This window comes from Tachypleus tridentatus, unplaced genomic scaffold, assembly GCF_004210375.1.
Source record: "Tachypleus tridentatus isolate NWPU-2018 unplaced genomic scaffold, ASM421037v1 Hic_cluster_2, whole genome shotgun sequence".
NCBI classification, from domain to species: Eukaryota; Metazoa; Arthropoda; class Merostomata; order Xiphosura; family Limulidae; genus Tachypleus; species Tachypleus tridentatus.
Window position 1 is genome coordinate 52,096,395 of NW_027467782.1, and position 23,509 is coordinate 52,119,903.

The window sequence follows — 23,509 nt, forward strand, 5'->3', positions numbered from 1 at the left end:
AGGTCGCGTAATTGTTTTAGGTTTTACTTTTCTGTAGACACTAAGTAAAAAAAAAGTGTTTTTGTTTTACTAATCTTTTTCAACCTGTTTTAGACACATGTAGGTGCTGTTCGTGTTCCAGAAATTGTGAATTATATTTTAAATAATTTTAGAGAAACACAGTTTATACGTTTTACAAATGTTACCACATTTCGAAATTAGAAATAAACTATCTTATGAGCTTAAATTGGCTATTTATATTTAATTAGACGCTTAACGTTTAGCTTTGCAGCTTCTTTAACAACGTTCCACGAAAATACAAACTGTACCAGACGATAAACACCATCAAATGAATGAAGTCATAAATAGGTAATAAATTAAATTATTCAAACCACTTGAAGTCCCGTATTGTTAGTTATGGTTTGTGTTTTAGTGAAATGGTCCTAAAAGAGATGTAAAACGATGCATTGAATTAAATATAACAAATTTAGGGTTATCAGACCGTTTATTACCGGTGTTAATAAACGGATTATATACACCAATATGTATATTTTATACACTGGTGTATAAATGCATTCAACAATCCAATTTATAAAGCTGTATTCAATCTGCGTGAATACCAAACGACAAGATGTACAGAACGTTTTCTAAGTTTAGCTCTTGTCTTTAATAACAGTTAGAAATGAGTCAATAATGAAAAAACCGTGTAGCTTTGCGCGAAAGTCTTCGTATGAACTCTAGTGTTATGTGATCGAACGTGAACATGTAGCATAAATACACACACAAAATAAGCTCAATAAATCCAGGATTTTTTATACAATGACCACAAAATTAAAACAATTACATTAATAAACCCAGAAGTGTGTATATGTAATAATATAAAATATTAAAATAACCATCTCAATACCTCCAGGATTACGTCAATAATAATTTTAAAAAATCCTAAGGTATCGGGTTTTATTTCTACGATCGTCTTGCCATCTATTAACAAAACGTCACACTTTTTGCAAATTATTTAGAATATCAAACCATGAGCACAATAAAAGTAACAACTTATTTACCCAGTTAAACCTTTTTTAAAGAATGTTAATTTTATCTAGTACAGTATTGTCGAAATAGTCTCAGAAAGATTACAGTAACTGCATAATCTTAAGTAGACACCGCCCATTGGCTAACCATCATACTCTATATCACGTGTCATAGAGACTTCTGAATCTGATTGGTGAAGGTTGGCAAGTTAAGATTTTAAGTTTTCCAGCGATAAGTTTAGGGGCGGTACTTAATTTTTACGCAGAATGAAAAAGGTTTATTTGTTAGTCAGAACGATTTTAAAAACATATAGTGACGTCACTACTGTAATAGATTAAAAACACATTCTGGTTAATAAGTTTGCATACAGGATTTCTACTGTAATAGAATAGATTAAAAACATATTCTGGTTAATAAGTTTGCAATACAGGATTTCTACTGTAATAGAATAGATTAAAAACATATTCTGGTTAATAAGTTTGCATACAGGATTTCTACTGTAATAGAATAGATTAAAAACATATTCTGGTTAATAAGTTTGCATATAGAATTTCTACTGTGATAGATTAAAAACATATTCTGTTAATAAGCTTGCATACAGGATTTCTACTGTAATAGAATAGATTAAAAACATATTCTGGTTAATAAGTTTGCATATAGAATTTCTACTGTAACAGAATAGATTAAAAACATATTCTGGTTAATAAGTTTGCATATAGAATTTCTACTGTAATAGATTAAAAACATATTCTGGTTAATAAGTTTGGATACAGAATGTCTACTGTAATAGAATAGATTAAAAACATATTTTGGTTAATAAGTTTGCATATAGAATTTCTACTGTAATAGATTAAAAACATATTCTGGTTAATAAGTTTGCATATAGAATTTCTACTGTAATAGAATAGATTAAAAACATATTCTGGTTAATAAGTTTGCATATAGAATTTCTACTGTAATATATTAAAAACATATTCTGGTTAATAAGTTTGCATATAGAATTTCTACTGTAATATATTAAAAACATATTCTGGTTAATAAGTTTGCATATAGAATTTCTACTGTAATAGATTAAAAACATATTCTGGTTAATAAGTTTGCATATAGAATTTCTACTGTAATAGATTAAAAACATATTCTGGTTAATAAGTTTGCATATAGAATTTCTACTGTAATAGATTAAAAACATATTCTGGTTAATAAGTTTGCATATAGAATTTCTACTGTAATAGATTAAAACATATTCTGGTTAATACGTTTGCATACAGGATGTCTACTGTAATAGAATAGATTAAAAACATATTCTAGTTAATAAGTTTGCATATAGAATTTCTACTGTAATAGAATAGATTAAAAACATATTCTGGTTAATAAGTTTGCATATAGAATTTCTACTGTAATAGATTAAAAACATATTCTGGTTAATAAGTTTGCATACAGGATTTCTACTGTAATATATTAAAAACATATTCTGGTTAATAAGTTTGCATATAGAATTTCTACTGTAATAGATTAAAAACATATTCTGGTTAATAAGTTTGCATATAGAATTTCTACTGTGATAGATTAAAAACATATTCTGTTAATAAGTTTGCATACAGGATTTCTACTGTAATAGAATAGATTAAAAACATATTCTGGTTAATAAGTTTGCATATAGAATTTCTACTGTAATAGAATAGATTAAAAACATATTCTGGTTAATAAGTTTGCATATAGAATTTCTACTGTAATAGATTAAAAACATATTCTGGTTAATAAGTTTGCATATAGAATTTCTACTGTAATAGATTAAAAACATATTCTGGTTAATAAGTTTGCATACAGGATTTCTACTGTAATAGAATAGATTAAAAACATATTCTGGTTAATAAGTTTGCATATAGAATTTCTACTGTAATAGATTAAAAACATATTCTGGTTAATAAGTTTGCATACAGGATTTCTACTGTAATAGAATAGATTAAAAACATATTCTGGTTAATAAGTTTGCATATAGAATTTCTACTGTAATAGATTAAAAACATATTCTGGTTAATAAGTTTGCATATAGAATTTCTACTGTAATAGAATAGATTAAAAACATATTCTGTTAATAAGTTTGCATACAGGATTTCTACTGTAATAGAATAGATTAAAAACATATTCTGGTTAATAAGTTTGCATATAGAATTTCTACTGTAATAGAATAGATTAAAAACATATTCTGGTTAATAAGTTTGCATATAGAATTTCTACTGTAATAGATTAAAAACATATTCTGGTTAATAAGTTTGCATATAGAATTTCTACTGTAATAGATTAAAAACATATTCTGGTTAATAAGTTTGCATACAGGATTTCTACTGTAATAGAATAAATTAAAAACATATTCTGGTTAATAAGTTTGCATATAGAATTTCTACTGTAATAGATTAAAACATATTCTGGTTAATAAGTTTGCATATAGAATTTCTACTGTAATAGATTAAAACATATTCTGGTTAATAAGTTTGCATACAGGATTTTACTGTAATAGAATAGATTAAAAACATATTCTGGTTAATAAGTTTGCATATAGAATTTCTACTGTAATAGATTAAAAACATATTCTGGTTAATACGTTTGCATACAGGTATTCTACTGTAATAGGATAGATTAAAAACATATTCTGGTTAATAAGTTTGCATATAGAATTTCTACTGTAATAGATTAAAACATATTCTGGTTAATAAGTTTGCATACAGAATTTCTACTGTAATAGATTAAAAACATATTCTGGTTAATAAGTTTGCATATAGAATTTCTACTGTAATAGATTAAAAACATATTCTGGTTTATAAGTTTGCATATAAAATTTCTACTGTAATAGATTAAAAACATATTCTGGTTAATAAGTTTGCATACAGGATTTTTACTGTAATAGAATAGATTAAAACATATTCTGGTTAATAAGTTTGCATATAGAATTTCTACTGTAATAGATTAAAAACATATTCTGGTTAATAAGTTTGCATATAGAATTTCTACTGTAATAGATTAAAAACATATTCTGGTTAATACGTTTGCATACAGGTATTCTACTGTAATAGGATAGATTAAAACATATTCTGGTTAATAAGTTTGCATATAGAATTTCTACTGTAATAGATTAAAACATATTCTGGTTAATAAGTTTGCATATAGAATTTCTACTGTAATAGATTAAAAACATATTCTGGTTAATAAGTTTGCATACACAATTTCTACTGTAATAGATTAAAAACATATTCTGGTTAATAAGTTTGCATATAGAATTTCTACTGTAATAGATTAAAAACATATTCTGGTTTATAAGTTTGCATATAAAATTTCTACTGTAATAGATTAAAAACATATTCTGGTTTATAAGTTTGCATACAGGATTTCTACTGTAATAGAATAGATTAAAAATATATTCTGGTTAAAAGTTTGCATATAAAATTTCTACTGTAATAGATTAAAAACATATTCTGGTTAATAAGTTTGCATACAGGATTTCTATTGTAATATAATAGATTAAAAACACATTCTGGTTAATAAGTTTGCATATAAAATTTCTACTGTAATAGATTAAAAACATATTCTGGTTAATAAGTTTGCATACAGGATTTCTACTGTAATATATTAAAAACATATTCTGGTTAATAAGTTTGCATATAGAATTTCTACTGTAATATATTAAAAACATATTCTGGTTAATAAGTTTGCATATAGAATATCTACTGTAATAGATTAAAAACATATTCTGGTTAATACGTTTGCATACAGGATGTCTACTGTAATAGAATAGATTAAAAACATATTCTGGTTAATAAGTTTGCATATAGAATTTCTACTGTAATAGAATAGATTAAAAACATATTCTGGTTAATAAGTTTGCATATAGAATTTCTACTGTAATAGATTAAAAACATATTCTGGTTAATAAGTTTGCATATAGAATTTCTACTGTAATAGATTAAAAACATATTCTGGTTAATAAGTTTGCATATAGAATTTCTACTGTAATAGATTAAAAACATATTCTGGTTAATAAGTTTGCATATAGAATTTCTACTGTAATAGATTAAAACATATTCTGGTTAATACGTTTGCATACAGGATGTCTACTGTAATAGAATAGATTAAAAACATATTCTAGTTAATAAGTTTGCATATAGAATTTCTACTGTAATAGAATAGATTAAAAACATATTCTGGTTAATAAGTTTGCATATAGAATTTCTACTGTAATAGATTAAAAACATATTCTGGTTAATAAGTTTGCATACAGGATTTCTACTGTAATATATTAAAAACATATTCTGGTTAATAAGTTTGCATATAGAATTTCTACTGTAATAGATTAAAAACATATTCTGGTTAATAAGTTTGCATATAGAATTTCTACTGTGATAGATTAAAAACATATTCTGTTAATAAGTTTGCATATAGAATTTCTACTGTAATAGAATAGATTAAAAACATATTCTGGTTAATAAGTTTGCATATAGAATTTCTACTGTAATAGATTAAAAACATATTCTGGTTAATAAGTTTGCATATAGAATTTCTACTGTAATAGATTAAAAACATATTCTGGTTAATAAGTTTGCATACAGGATTTCTACTGTAATAGAATAGATTAAAAACATATTCTGGTTAATAAGTTTGCATATAGAATTTCTACTGTAATAGATTAAAAACATATTCTGGTTAATAAGTTTGGATACAGGATGTCTACTGTAATAGAATAGATTAAAAACATATTTTGGTTAATAAGTTTGCATATAGAATTTCTACTGTAATAGATTAAAAACATATTCTGGTTAATAAGTTTGCATATAGAATTTCTACTGTAATAGAATAGATTAAAAACATATTCTGTTAATAAGTTTGCATACAGGATTTCTACTGTAATAGAATAGATTAAAAACATATTCTGGTTAATAAGTTTGCATATAGAATTTCTACTGTAATAGAATAGATTAAAAACATATTCTGGTTAATAAGTTTGCATATAGAATTTCTACTGTAATAGATTAAAACATATTCTGGTTAATAAGTTTGCATATAGAATTTCTACTGTAATAGATTAAAAACATATTCTGGTTAATAAGTTTGCATACAGGATTTCTACTGTAATAGAATAAATTAAAAACATATTCTGGTTAATAAGTTTGCATATAGAATTTCTACTGTAATAGATTAAAAACATATTCTGGTTAATAAGTTTGCATATAGAATTTCTACTGTAATAGATTAAAAAGATATTCTGGTTAATAAGTTTGCATACAGGATTTTTACTGTAATAGAATAGATTAAAAACATATTCTGGTTAATAAGTTTGCATATAGAATTTCTACTGTAATAGATTAAAAACATATTCTGGTTAATACGTTTGCATACAGGTATTCTACTGTAATAGGATAGATTAAAAACATATTCTGGTTAATAAGTTTGCATATAGAATTTCTACTGTAATAGATTAAAAACATATTCTGGTTAATAAGTTTGCATATAGAATTTCTACTGTAATAGATTAAAAACATATTCTGGTTAATAAGTTTGCATACAGGATTTCTACTGTAATAGAATAAATTAAAAACATATTCTGGTTAATAAGTTTGCATATAGAATTTCTACTGTAATAGATTAAAAACATATTCTGGTTAATAAGTTTGCATATAGAATTTCTACTGTAATAGATTAAAAAGATATTCTGGTTAATAAGTTTGCATACAGGATTTTTACTGTAATAGAATAGATTAAAAACATATTCTGGTTAATAAGTTTGCATATAGAATTTCTACTGTAATAGATTAAAAACATATTCTGGTTAATACGTTTGCATACAGGTATTCTACTGTAATAGGATAGATTAAAACATATTCTGGTTAATAAGTTTGCATATAGAATTTCTACTGTAATAGATTAAAAACATATTCTGGTTAATAAGTTTGCATATAGAATTTCTACTGTAATAGATTAAAAACATATTCTGGTTAATAAGTTTGCATACACAATTTCTACTGTAATAGATTAAAAACATATTCTGGTTAATAAGTTTGCATATAGAATTTCTACTGTAATAGATTAAAAACATATTCTGGTTTATAAGTTTGCATATAAAATTTCTACTGTAATAGATTAAAAACATATTCTGGTTAATAAGTTTGCATACAGGATTTTTACTGTAATAGAATAGATTAAAAACATATTCTGGTTAATAAGTTTGCATATAGAATTTCTACTGTAATAGATTAAAAACATATTCTGGTTAATAAGTTTGCATATAGAATTTCTACTGTAATAGATTAAAAACATATTCTGGTTAATACGTTTGCATACAGGTATTCTACTGTAATAGGATAGATTAAAAACATATTCTGGTTAATAAGTTTGCATATAGAATTTCTACTGTAATAGATTAAAAACATATTCTGGTTAATAAGTTTGCATATAGAATTTCTACTGTAATAGATTAAAAACATATTCTGGTTAATAAGTTTGCATACACAATTTCTACTGTAATAGATTAAAAACATATTCTGGTTAATAAGTTTGCATATAGAATTTCTACTGTAATAGATTAAAAACATATTCTGGTTTATAAGTTTGCATATAAAATTTCTACTGTAATAGATTAAAAACATATTCTGGTTTATAAGTTTGCATACAGGATTTCTACTGTAATAGAATAGATTAAAAATATATTCTGGTTAAAAGTTTGCATATAAAATTTCTACTGTAATAGATTAAAAACATATTCTGGTTAATAAGTTTGCATACAGGATTTCTATTGTAATATAATAGATTAAAAACACATTCTGGTTAATAAGTTTGCATATAAAATTTCTACTGTAATAGATTAAAAACATATTCTGGTTAATAAGTTTGCATACAGGATTTCTACTGTAATATATTAAAAACATATTCTGGTTAATAAGTTTGCATATAGAATTTCTACTGTAATATATTAAAAACATATTCTGGTTAATAAGTTTGCATACAGGATTTCTACTGTAATAGAATAGATTAAAACATATTCTGGTTAATAAGTTTGCATATAGAATTTCTACTGTAATAGATTAAAAACATATTCTGGTTGATAAGTTTGCATATAGAATTTCTACTGTAATAGATTAAAAACATATTCTGGTTAATAAGTTTGCATACAGGATTTTTACTGTAATAGAATAGATTAAAAACATATTCTGGTTAATAAGTTTGCATATAGAATTTCTACTGTAATAGATTAAAAACATATTCTGGTTAATAAGTTTGCATATAGAATTTCTACTGTAATAGATTAAAAACATATTCTGGTTAATACGTTTGCATACAGGTATTCTACTGTAATAGGATAGATTAAAAACATATTCTGGTTAATAAGTTTGCATATAGAATTTCTACTGTAATAGATTAAAAACATATTCTGGTTAATAAGTTTGCATATAGAATTTCTACTGTAATAGATTAAAAACATATTCTGGTTAATAAGTTTGCATACACAATTTCTACTGTAATAGATTAAAAACATATTCTGGTTAATAAGTTTGCATATAGAATTTCTACTGTAATAGATTAAAAACATATTCTGGTTTATAAGTTTGCATATAAAATTTCTACTGTAATAGATTAAAAACATATTCTGGTTAATAAGTTTGCATACAGGATTTCTATTGTAATATAATAGATTAAAAACACATTCTGGTTAATAAGTTTGCATATAAAATTTCTACTGTAATAGATTAAAAACATATTCTGGTTAACATAAAGAATTTCATACAAAAGTTGTAACGAGACCCAAATCATTTTCGTAAGGAGAATAATGATCCAGAGATTTGGGCCTCGTTTGAAAACCGTATTAATATCCGTATGTTTACCTCAATAATGAGCATTTTGATGAAACTTTGTGGAATGGACGGCAACTACCGTTATAGAGGACGACGTTTCTAAAGTCTTCCGTCTTCAAGTCCTCTTCATTTGTGTCTCCACAACAGACAGTTGTCGTCCATTCTACAAAGTTTCATCATGAATACTCTGACTAAACAATCTATCAAAGAATAAGTGTTATAAGTGTTTTGTCATCCACATTTTCAAACACTTTTCTTCTTTTTCCTTCTTCATATAATAAATTATCCAAGTAATTAAAACAAAGGGGTGTAGACCCATCCAATGTTAATCTATATTTTTATTTCCTTAGTTTTCGATACACAAGTTTTTACAAAAACAATACTGCATTGTTTATTTGATAAGATTATCCCTTATTGTGAGACAGAGAGATTTCTTGAAAATAATTTTCCTTAACTATGTTTTATTTGGTTTCTAATAATGATTCTTATGTTTTTGTTCCATTTCTTTATTGACCAATTCTGTTACTGATAATGCAGGGGTTCCCAACCTTTTGGCACTCGCGACCCCTTACCTAAAAGTTTGAAACTCATGTGACCCCCTACTTAGGGCTTACTATCAGCAGTTTAATTTTTCTTTTATTTTCTGTGAAGGAGAGGGAAAGAAACATCTAAATAAATATTTAAAAATTCTGTAATTATTTATTAGCAAATTAAATCACATTGGTTCAACCTGAATTCACAAAAAGAACATATATTTCTTAAAATAATATTAACATAGGTTTGAACAGCTATCCAACCCAGCTAGTGAGATGCCTGATGTTGCAATTCAGCAGCAAGCTTTGAAATTCGTGGCCGAGCGTTTGTTAGAGCCAGTCTCATGTCATCTCCAACACCCAATCTGTTCCTATTCTTTGTTTTTATATTGACAAGAGTGGAAAATCCTGCCTCACACAAGTAAGTAGAAGCAAATGGAACAAGGACACGTAAAGCTATCATGCTGACTTTGGAGTGTGACTGATACATAGCGCACCAGAACTGAGTCACGGATTTCACCTTGAAGAGATCACGAGCTGAAGAGTCGTTCCTTAGATCCAGAAATTCATCTTGGATATCATCTGGGATGCTGGATACATCAAGTTCTTTACTAACAGGGTATGTCACTACTTCTACACAAACATTCGAGAGCTAGTACTATCATACCATCCCCCGCTGGTACAGAGGTAAGTTTACGGTTTTACAATGCTGAAATTAGGGGTTCGATTACCTTCGGTGGACTCAGCTGACAGCCCGATGTGGCTTTACTATAAGAACACACCCTCACCCACACGATCATACTTGTACTACTGCCATCTAGTATCAATATTTTGAGTGAAATAAATAAATAAATATATATATATATATATATAATTGTTTTCGTTCTGAAATGTAAATTAAGTTTTGTTATTAACTGCTAATTATTTTGAAATTTTAATTAACAAGGCAATCGTGAAAATTAAAAATAATTATATATTTTTTAAAATGTGCTACATAGTATTTAACTATTGTTTTTGTCCTTTTCATATGATACAACAAAGTTTGTAACCAAACTAAAACGTACACAATAGGTTGTTTATACTGTGTTCACCATGAATATGAAAACCCGATTGTTAAAACTATAACCGTTAGACTTACCGCTATGTCACTGACGGGGTGATGGAGCTGATAAAATCTTACAAAATTAGCCTAGTTTTTACTTTCTACGTTAAAATTTTATTATTAGTAACAACGATTCAGGATGTTGTATTGTTAAAAACCTAAAAGAAAAAAATAATAAAATCTATGACAAATTTTAATGGATTAAAAAAATATTAAACAATCTACACCACGTCCATTGTTAATGGACTATTTTTTCACAGTTAACATATGTTTATTAATAAGCGCTATGATGAAATGAATAATTAGAAATGTTATTGGAAATCGTAATTGAGTTATAATTAAACACATATTACAGTTAAAGTTACACAGCTATTAAATCACTTCCGGATTTAGATACTTCGCTTTAAGACTAGCGTGCGTTAGTCAAGAGATTGCAGCGACACAACGAAATTTCAACCTAAGAAAAACAGTTATGGAGCTGGAGACTTTACAATAGTTGTTATAGTGAAATACCATTAAAATTTAGGGTTGAATTTTTATAACTGAGAAATGATATTTTACGACATATCGTATTTAACTTTTGTCGAAGTGTTCATCTTTATATTTATATATATTTTAATCTAATTCCTTTTAATGAGATTATTTGCTGTTTTTGTAGCTTGTAATACACTGTAAGGCAGTGGGTTAACTGTTCTTTCTTAATAACACTATACTAATACTGACAATATTTATCCTTTGCAAATATCGTGTCTATGGATTTACAAAGCTAAAATCAGAAGCTCGATTCCCCTCGGTGGACTCAGAGCAGATAGAACGATGTGGCTTTGCTACAGTAAAACACAAACATGCGAATAACGTACAAAGATATTGTTTGCCCTGCCATCTGTTGAGAAATAACATTATAACGCATAACCATTTAATTTAAAATAATAGCCTGGAAAAATGAAATATATTTTAATTCAGTTTATCCAACATTCGCAGTTAATACCTTACCGGTTTAAACAAAAACTTTATTCTTGATGTAAAATCTGAAACTTATAAAAATGTAGGAAATCAAATATTTTAAATTTTGTTTCCAAAGGAAAAAACAACGTTTCAGTTTTACACGTGTTTAACGTCAGCTATCAGAAAATCACAACGCTGTTTTAACTTTGTTTATTAACAGTTCGTCTGCTTGTTTCTTGCTAAACACAAACCTATAAAATGGGCTGTTGGTTATCTACTCACCAGGAGTATTGAATACACATGTTTAGGGTAATGAGTTGTCATATTTACAGATTACCTGGATGCTTCTGTGATGAATAGTCAATGTCTAATCGTCCACATTTATATTATACATATTTGGTAATTCACTTACTGTGCGTGAGATGGCGTTACAAACATCGTTTAGGCTGAGTACATCATAGTTTACGGATATGATGTCACATTCGGATGTAAAGTGTGAATCATGAGCAGTTCGTTTGCTGTCTTCCGAATATGACGCCTACAATAAAATATTCTAATATCGAACTCCTTACACAACAAACTTATTTATTTCAAAGAATGTGGTAAATAAAACTACGTTCTTGATAATTACTAATTTCGAGTAAAACTGACCGTTCACATCACCGTCCGGTTAGGACCGTCAAAATCATGAGAACTGAAACGGGACAAATCCATGTTTGTTAAGAGAATAATGATTATAATATGAAAATAAGTTATATTTGATATTAATTATTTTGAAATAACAGATTATATAGCGTATCTCACTTAATATTATAAAAAGCTGTGACATTTAGATAGTTATTCATAAATCAAAATTGTACAGAATATGCCATTCTGTCTTTAACCATCATGCCACTGATCCAGCTCTGTCTTTAACCACCATGCCACTGATCCAACTCTGTCTTTAACCACCATGCCACTGATCCAACTCTGTCTTTAACCACCATTCCACTGATCTAGCTCTGTCTTTAACCACCATGCCACTGATCCAGCTCTGTCTTTAACCACCATGCCACTGATCTAGCTCTATCTTTAACCACCATTCCACTGATCCAACTCTGTCTTTAACCACCATTCCACTGATCCAACTCTGTCTTCAACCACCATTCCACTGATCCAAATCTGTCTTTAACCACCATGCCACTGATATAGCTCTGTCTTTAACCACCATTCCACTGACCAGCTGTCTTTAACCACCATTCCACTGATCCAACTCTGTCTTTAACCACCATGCCACTGATCTAGCTCTGTCTTTAACCACCATTCCACTGATCCAACTCTGTTTTTAACCATCATTCCACTGATCCAGTTGTTTTTAACCACCATTCCACTGATCCAGCCGTCTTTAACCACCATTCCACTGATCCAACTCTGTCTTTAACCACCATTCCACTGATCCAACTCTGTCTTTAACCACCATGCCACTGATTTAGCTCTGTCTTTAACCACCATTCCACTGATCTAGCCCTGTCTTTAACCACCATTCCATTGATCCATCTCTCTCTTTAACCACCATGCCACTGATCCATTTCTATCTTTAACAACCATTCCACTGATCCAACTCTGTCTTTAACCACCATTCCACTGATCCAACTCTGTCTTTAACCACCATGCCACTGATTTAGCTCTCTCTTTAATCACCATTCCACTAATCTAGCTCTGTCTTTAACCACCATTCCATTGATCCATCTCTGTCTTTAACCACCATGCCACTGATCCATTTCTATCTTTAATCACCATTCCACTGATCCAACTCTGTCTTTAACCACCATGCCACTGATCCAGCTCTGTCTTTAACCACCATTCCACTAATCTAGCTCTGTCTTTAACCACCATTCCATTGATCCATCTCTGTCTTTAACCACCATGCCACTGATCCATTTCTATCTTTAATCACCATTCCACTGATCCAACTCTGTCTTTAACCACCATTCCACTGATCCAACTCTGATTTTAACCACCATTCCACTGATCCATCTCTGTCTTTAACCACCGTTCCACTGATCCAACTCTGTCTTTAACCACCATTCCACTGATCCAACTCTGCCTTTAACCACCATGCCACTGATCCAGCTTTGTCTTTAATCACCATTCCACTGATCCAACTCTGTTTTTAACCACCATTCCACTGATCCAACTTTGTCTTTAACCACCATGCCACTGATTTAGCTCTGTCATTAACCACCATGCCACTGATCTAGCTCTGTCTTTAACCACCATTCCATTGATCCATCTCTGTCTTTAACCATCATGCCACTGATCCATTTCTATCTTTAACCACCATTCCACTGATCCAACTCTGTCTTTAACCACCATTCCACTGACCCAACTCTGTCTTTAACCACCATTCTACTGATCTAGCTCTGTCTTTAACCACCATTCCACTGATCCAACTCTGCCTTTAACCACCATGCCACTGATCCAGCTCTGTCTTTAATCACCATTCCACTGATCCAACTCTGTCTTTAACCACCATTCCACTGATTTAGCTCTGTCTTTAACCACCATTCCACTGATCTAGCTCTGTCTTTAACCACCATTCCATTGATCCATCTCTGTCTTTAACCACCATGCCACTGATCCATTTCTATCTTTAACCACCATGCCACTGATCCAGCTGTCTTTAACCACCATTCCACTGATCCAATTCTGTTTTCAACCACCATTTCACTGATCCAATTCTGTTTTTAACCACCATTCCACTGATCCAACTCTGTTTTTAACCACCATGCCACTGATCCAGCTCTGTCTTTAACAACCATTCCACTGACCAGCTGTCTTTAACCACCATGCCACTGATCCAGCTCTTTTGTTAACCACCACATCAGAGTTGATTTTATGTGTTATTGTTACACATTTTGATGAAAGGAACATGCCTTTGCTTGTGAAACGTCGTGACCAGTTTTTCTATTGACTGTCAAGCACTATTTCATCGTCAGATATTATTTTAGTCTTCAATTTTAATTCCCTGTCCGACGGTTGGGGGTACTAGTAAGCAGGAACTCATGTTATCATATAGAAAGGTATTGCTGAAAGAAACACAAATATATAATTTTTACAATAGTATCGCACAAATAGCCCTCGAGTAGCTTTGCGCGAAATTAAAAAACACAAAAAACACAACAATATCATAAAGCTATAGTTGCTGCGGTAAGAAGATCACGTGCGTTTGACCAAGCGCTGTCTGTTTATAAATGTCTACGAATTAATTTTCTCTAATCTTTTAAAAAAAGCAGAACCCGTCTGATGAGGCCAGCCTTAAATAAATTACTTTGTTAAGGTTAAAATAATATAGCAGAGCGTGTCACCACTTGGGGACTTTAAACGATAACTGTCGCTTAAGGGAGTTAGGCCTTACGAACACCCAACTACAATGATTACTGCACAATAAAACAGTGCCGCGTCCTAAGCCTGACCAACTACCTCAGCTTTGTGGAATCGGCAAGCCAGCAAATAAATCAGGGTTTATGTTTTTCTGTCGAGAATTCTCTATTTCGTGGCTCAACAACGGTGTTTCTCTAAATTGTGAATCTGAGACAACAACAAGAAAAAATCAGTCAGACTCATAAGAAGCAACACGAACTCGAAACATATTCTTATGCTAAAACGCTGTTGATTGGATAGAAGAACACTCTTTCCGATGACGTTTTTAGTGACGTAAGGGCAACTTCGTCCAATTGGACTATTTTGCGAGACGCATTTCATCAACAGGGACTTATGGGCCTTAAGCTACAGAGAGAAACATAAAAGTTTAGTATCACTAAAGATGTTGTAAAGTAATAACATTGATATGTCTCATCCTCGACTAAACAAATGTTTCGGTAAATAATAAATATTCACATTTATCTGGTTAAAAGCCAGTAAACTATCGTTTCATAAATTGTTCTTGTCTATTTACAGCGCCACCTAGCAACAGTTGTGATACTCAATACAGTAGAAAGGAATATACACTGATTGAACAATACTCAAAGAATAGATAAAGTTGTTATTGTCGTAAATATATATGTAACACAGTTGACAACAATATAGTAACAACTGTAACACGTTGTGCAAGGTAGAACGAACTAAACAATTTGAATAATACTAAATACATAAATAGCTAGCGTTGTTAAAATATTGTCATAACAACGAAATAAAAACACTTGTAACACCCCCAGATGGTCATGTTTAAATAGACCGTTAGAAAGTTGTAGTTAAGGGTTCGTTTCTTGTCTGTGTTAAGGTAATGACAAAGGTGTTTACTCTTCTTAGTTTTTTACAGATATGATAAGGTTCATGACTATCACATTAACTGTATATTATTATTACAATTATGTGAATGATAATTATATTTATGTATATTATTATTCATCACTGATGGACAGTAAGCATAGACTATAGCTAGTACAATGTAAACTGGTAACACGTAGACTATAGCTAGTACAATGTAAACTGGTAACACGTAGACTATAGTTTGTACAATGTAAACTGGTAACATGTAGAGACTGTAGTTTGTACAATGTAAACTGGTAACATGTAGAGACTGTAGTTTGTACAATGTAAACTGGTAACATGTAGACACTGTACTTTGTGTAAAGTTAACTGGTAACATGTAGACACTGTAGTTTGTGTAAAGTTAACTGGTAACATGTGGAGACTGTAGTTTGTACAATGCTAACTAGTAACATGTAGAGACTGTAGTTTGTAAAATGTTAACTGGTAACATGTAGACACTGTAGTTTGTACAATGTTAACTGGTAACATGTAGAGACTGTAGTTTGTGTAAAGTTAACTGGTAACATGTAGAGACTGTAGTTTGTGTAAAGTTAACTGGTAACATGTAGAGACTGTAGTTTGTGTAAAGTTAACTGGTAACATGTAGAGACTGTAGTTTGTGTAAAGTTAACTGGTAACATGTAGAGACTGTAGTTTGTGTAAAGTTAACTGGTAACATGTAGAGACTGTAGTTTGTACAATGTTAACTGGTAACATGTAGACACTGTAGTTTGTACAGTGTTAACTGGTAACATGTAGACACTGTAGTTTGTACAATGTTAACTGGTAACATGTAGACACTGTAGTTTGTACAATGTTAACTGGTAACATGTAGACACTGTAGTTTGTGTAAAGGTAACTGGTAACATGTAGAGACTGTAGTTTGTACAATGTTAACTGGTAACATGTAGAGACTTAGTTTGTACAATGTTAACTGGTAAAATGTAGACACTGTAGTTTGTACAATGTTAACTGGTAACATGTAGACACTGTAGTTTGTGTAAAGGTAACTGGTAACATGTAGAGACTGTAGTTTGTACAATGTTAACTGGTAACATGTAGAGACTTAGTTTGTACAATGTTAACTGGTAACATGTAGACACTGTAGTTTGTACAATGTTAACTGGTAACATGTAGAGACTGTAGTTTGTACAATGTTAACTGGTAACATGTAGACACTGTAGTTTGTACAATGTTAACTGGTAACATGTAGACACTGTAGTTTGTACAATGTTAACTGGTAACATGTAGACACTGTAGTTTGTACAATGTTAACTGGTAACATGTAGACACTGTAGTTTGTGTAAAGTTAACTTGTAACATGTAGACACTGTAGTTTGTGTAAAGTTAACTTGTAACATGTAGACACTGTAGTTTGTACAATGTCAACTGGTAACATGTAGAGACTGTAGTTTGTGTAAAGTTAACTGGTAACATGTGGAGACTGTAGTTTGTACAATGTTAACTGGTAACATGTAGAGACTTAGTTTGTACAATGTTAACTGGTAACATGTAGACACTGTAGTATGTACAATGTTAACTGGTAACATGTAGAGACTGTAGTTTGTACAATGTTAACTGGTAACATGTAGACACTGTAGTTTGTACAATGTTAACTGGTAACATGTAGACACTGTAGTTTGTGTAAAGGTAACTGGTAACATGTAGACACTGTAGTTTGTACAATGTTAACTGGTAACATGTAGACACTGTAGTTTGTACAATGTTAACTGGTAACATGTAGACACTGTAGTTTGTACAATGTTAACTGGTAACATGTAGAGACTGTAGTTTGTACAATGTTAACTGGTAACATGTAGACACTGTAGTTTGTACAATGTTAACTGGTAACATGTAGACACTGTAGTTTGTGTAAAGGTAACTGGTAACATGTAGAGACTGTAGTTTGTACAATGTTAACTGGTAACATGTAGAGACTTAGTTTGTACAATGTTAACTGGTAACATGTAGACACTGTAGTTTGTACAATGTTAACTGGTAACATGTAGACACTGTAGTTTGTACAATGTTAACTGGTAACATGTAGACACTGTAGTTTGTACAATGTTAACTGGTAACATGTAGACACTGTAGTTTGTGTAAAGGTAACTGGTAACATGTAGAGACTGTAGTTTGTACAATGTTAACTGGTAACATGTAGAGACTTAGTTTGTACAATGTTAACTGGTAACATGTAGACACTGTAGTTTGTACAATGTTAACTGGTATCATGTAGAGACTGTAGTTTGTACAATGTTAACTGGTAACATGTAGACACTGTAGTTTGTACAATGTTAACTGGTAACATGTAGACACTGTAGTTTGTACAATGTTAACTGGTAACATGTAGACACTGTAGTTTGTGTAAAGTTAACTTGTAACATGTAGACACTGTAGTTTGTACAATGTCAACTGGTAACATGTAGAGACTGTAGTTTGTACAATGTTAACTGGTAACATGTAGAGACTGTAGTTTGTACAATGTTAACTGGTAACATGTAGAGACTGTAGTTTGTACAATGTTAACTGGTAACATGTAGACACTGTAGTTTGTACAATGTTAACTGGTAACATGTAGAGACTGTAGTTTGTGTAAAGTTAACTTGTAACATGTAGACACTGTAGTTTGTACAATGTTAACTGGTTATATGTAGAGACTGTAGTTTGTGTAAAGTTAACTGGTATCATGTAGACACTGTAGTTTGTACAATGTTAACTGGTAACATGTAGAGACTGTAGTTTGTACAATGTTAACTGGTTATATGTAGAGACTGTAGTTTGTGTAAAGTTAACTTGTAACATGTAGACACTGTAGTTTGTACAATGTTAACTGGTAACATGTAGAGAGTGTAGTTTGTGTAAAGGTAACTGGTAACATGTAGAGACTGTAGTTTGTACAATGTTAACTGGTAACATGTAGAGACTTAGTTTGTACAATGTTAACTGGTAACATGTAGACACTGTAGTTTGTACAATGTTAACTGGTAACATGTAGAGACTGTAGTTTGTACAATGTTAACTGGTAACATGTAGACACTGTAGTTTGTACAATGTTAACTGGTAACATCTAGAGACTGTAGTTTGTGTAAAGTTAACTTGTAACATGTAGACACTGTAGTTTGTACAATGTTAACTGGTTATATGTAGAGACTGTAGTTTGTGTAAAGTTAACTTGTAACATGTAGACACTGTAGTTTGTACAATGTTAACTGGTAACATGTAGAGACTGTAGTTTGTACAATGTTAACTGGTTATATGTAGAGACTGTAGTTTGTGTAAAGTTAACTTGTAACATGTAGACACTGTAGTTTGTACAATGTTAACTGGTAACATGTAGAGACTGTAGTTTGTGTAAAGTTAACTTGTAACATGTAGACACTGTAGTTTGTACAATGTTAACTGGTTATATGTAGAGACTGTAGTTTGTGTAAAGTTAACTGGTATCATGTAGACACTGTAGTTTGTACAATGTTAACTGGTAACATGTAGACACTGTAGTTTGTACAATGTTAACTGGTAACATGTAGAGACTGTAGTTTGTACAATGTTAACTGGTAACATGTAGACACTGTAGTTTGTACAATGTTAACTGGTAACATGTGGAGACTGTAGTTTGTACAATGTTAACTGGTAACATGTAGAGACTGTAGTTTGTACAATGTTAACTGGTAACATGTAGAGACTGTAGTTTGTACAATGTTAACTGGTAACATGTAGAGACTGTAGTTTGTACAATGTTAACTGGTAACATGTAGAGACTGTAGTTTGTACAATGTTAACTGGTAACATGTAGACACTGTAGTTTGTACAATGTTAACTGGTAACATGTAGAGACTGTAGTTTGTGTAAAGTTAACTTGTAACATGTAGACACTGTAGTTTGTACAATGTTAACTGGTTATATGTAGAGACTGTAGTTTGTGTAAAGTTAACTGGTATCATGTAGACACTGTAGTTTGTACAATGTTAACTGGTAACATGTAGACACTGTAGTTTGTACAATGTTAACTGGTAACATGTAGAGACTGTAGTTTGTACAATGTTAACTGGTAACATGTAGAGACTGTAGTTTGTACAAAGTTAACTGGTAACATGTAGAGACTGTAGTTTGTACAATGTTAACTGGTAACATGTAGAGACTGTAGTTTGTACAAAGTTAATTGGTAACATGTAGACACTGTAGTTTGTACAATGTTAACTGGTAACATGTAGAGACTGTAGTTTGTACAATGTCAACTGGTAGATGTAGACACTGTAGTTTGTACAATGTTAACTGGTAGATGTAGACACTGTAGTTTGTACAATGTTAACTGGTAACATGTAGAGACTGTAGTTTGTACAATGTTAACTGGTAACATGTAGAGACTGTAGTTTGTACAATGTAAACTGGTAACATGTAGAGAGTGTAGTTTGTGTAAAGTTAACTGGTAACATGTAGAGACTGTAGTTTGTACAATGTTAACTGGTAGATGTAGACACTGTAGTTTGTACAATGTTAACTGGTAACATGTAGAGACTGTAGTTTGTATACAGTTAACTGGTAACACGTAGACACTGTAGTTTGTACAATGTCAACTGGTAACATGTAGAGAGTGTAGTTTGTGTAAAGTTAACTGGTAACATGTAGACACTGTAGTTTGTACAATGTTAACTGGTAGATGTAGACACTGTAGTTTGTACAATGTTAACTGGTAACATGTAGAGACTGTAGCTTGTATACAGTTAACTGGTAACATGTAGACACTGTAGTTTGTACAATGTCAACTGGTAACATGTAGAGAGTGTAGTTTGTGTAAAGTTAACTGGTAACATGTAGAGACTGTAGTTTGTACAATGTTAACTGGTAGATGTAGACACTGTAGTTTGTACAATGTTAACTGGTAACATGTAGAGACTGTAGTTTGTATACAGTTAACTGGTAACATGTAGACACTGTAGTTTGTACAATGTCAACTGGTAACATGTAGAGAGTGTAGTTTGTGTAAAGTTAACTGGTAACATGTAGAGACTGTAGTTTGTGTAAAGTTAACTGGTAACATGTAGAGACTGTAGTTTGTACAATGTTAACTGGTAACATGTAGAGACTGTAGTTTGTATACAGTTAACTGGTAACATGTAGAGACTGTAGTTTGTGTAAAGTTAACTGGTAGCATGTAGAGACTGTAGTTTGTACAATGTTAACTGGTAACATGTAGAGACTGTGGTTTGTACAAAGTTAACTGGTAACATGTAGACACTGTAGTTTGTACAATGTTAACTGGTAACATGTAGAGACTGTAGTTTGTATACAGTTAACTGGTAACATGTAGAGACTGTAGTTTGTACAATATTAACTGGTAACATATAGACACTGTAGTTTGTACAATGTCAACTGGTAACATGTAGACAGTAGATTGTACAATGTCAACTGGTAACATGTAGACACTGTAGTTTGTACAATGTCAACTGGTAACATGTAGAGAGTGTAGTTTGTGTAAAGTTAACTGGTAACATGTGGAGACTGTAGTTTGTACAATGTTAACTGGTAGATGTAGACGCTGTTTTGTACAATGTTAACTGGTAATATGTAGAGACTGTGGTTTGTAAAGTGATGTAATATGTTATGTTTTCAGAACCTCACGACAGAAGATAATATAGCAATGGACAACAATATAGGGGCATTGGAAGTTTTAGGACACCCAGGGAACAGTCCGAGGTAATCAATCACTATCAGAATAAAACTGTCCCACTAAAATCACCAAGGATAGAAGGTCCTCACAATGGTCACTGTCGACTTTCCCCTATGTTTATAGCTGCGGTAATGTTTATTAGAGGGCCTTATTCGTTTGTTGGTTCAAAATTCCGTTTTCTGGAATAAGTATTGTTTGCACCACCTGCAGCACTGGGATTCATTGACAATGATTTATGACATAGGTCATTAACAGAATGACGATGCACAAATGCACAAAAGGTGGACTTATTGCGCACATGACTTATTATCTGTAAACTTTGTTTAATTTGGAGGAATAGCCACGGAATAGAGAAGGAAAGATAAGTTTTAGACCCAGTTGACAGGACACAGGTCGAGCAGAGAAGGAAAGATAAGTTTTAGATCCTGTGGAAAGGACACAGGTCGAGCAGAAAAGGAAAGATAAGTTTTAGATCTAGTGGAAAGGACACAGGTCGAGCAGAAAAGGAAAGATAAGTTTTAGATCCAGTGGAAAGGACACAGGTCGAGCAGAAAAGGAAAGATAAGTTTTAGATCTAGTGGAAAGGACACAGGTCGAGCAGAGAAGGAAAGATAAGTTTTAGATCTAGTGGAAAGGACACAGGTCGAGCAGAAAAGGAAATATAAGTTTTAGATCCAGTGGAAAGGACACAGGTCGAGCAGAAAAGGAAATATAAGTTTTAGATCCAGTGGAAAGGACACAGGTCGAGCAGAAAAGGAAAGATAAGTTTTAGATCTAGTGGAAAGGACACAGGTCGAGCAGAAAAGGAAAGATAAGTTTTAGATCCTGTGGAAAGGACACAGGTCGAGCAGAAAAGGAAAGATAAGTTTTAGATCCTGTGGAAAGGACACAGGTCGAGCAGAAAAGGAAAGATAAGTTTTAGATCTAGTGGAAAGGACACAGGTCGAGCAGAAAAGGAAAGATAAGTTTTAGATCCAGTGGAAAGGACACAGGTCGAGCAGAAAAGGAAAGATAAGTTTTAGATCTAGTGGAAAGGACACAGGTCGAGCAGAGAAGGAAAGATAAGTTTTAGATCTAGTGGAAAGGACACAGGTCGAGCAGAAAAGGAAATATAAGTTTTAGATCCAGTGGAAAGGACACAGGTCGAGCAGAAAAGGAAATATAAGTTTTAGATCCAGTGGAAAGGACACAGGTCGAGCAGAAAAGGAAAGATAAGTTTTAGATCTAGTGGAAAGGACACAGGTCGAGCAGAAAAGGAAAGCTAAGTTTTTAGATCCAGTGGAAAGGACACAGGTTGAGCAGAGAAGGAAAGATAAGTTTTAGATTCAGTTGAATGGACACAGGTCGAGCAGCATGTGGCCTGAACATTTTCTTGTTAAGATGTCAGTTCGAATTCGATTAACAAGTTTGGAAGTTCAAGGGATTTTGAAGAATTCATGAATATATAACATATATGTAAGAGAATAAAGATAATACAACACGTGTTAAAAGTATGATGATACAACAGTCGTGTGAAAAGTGCAAATATGCAACACAGATGCAAAAGAATAAAACTCTTAAAGCAGTTAAAGTTGTAATTTCAGCCATAATACTTTCCAATTATGAAGTTTTTATTAATTCTGTGAGTGGCCGAAACAAAGTGTCGGTATGTTGATGTCTTTCTGTACATAACGTCTATTTGAACAGGAATGACACAAGCAATTTGTAACTGACTATGAAACATTAGGCATAAAGAAGAGTTTCTGACAGGTGTTTAGAAAGAAGATCCAGATAAGTAATGTTTATTTTTATACGGAAATTAGGTCCACGTAATTAAATAAAATCAATGGAAAACATATGCATTTCTTAAAACGTCGAAAGAATGTTTAAATTTTTTATTGGTTAATAAGAATATTCCATGACAACATTTTGAGTCCCGTTGTGAATGACTACGTTATTTTTTTAACTGGACACTAACATCAAGACAACCGTTCACTACGTTATTTTTTAACTGGACACTAACATCGAGACAATTATTCAATAAGTTATTTTTAACTGGACACTAAAATCGAGACAACCATTCACTACGTTATTTTTAACTGGAACACTAACATCGAGACAACCATTCAATGTTATTTTTAAC

At 31.3% G+C, this 23,509-nt stretch overlaps 1 protein-coding gene across 1 annotated transcript in view; it reads left to right on the forward strand.

Moving 5' to 3' along the window:
• The window catches only part of LOC143242321 (uncharacterized), a 146,015-nt gene that overhangs the window by 38,952 nt on the left and 83,554 nt on the right, over window positions 1-23,509 (forward strand). The gene's annotated exons all lie outside the window — the stretch shown is intronic.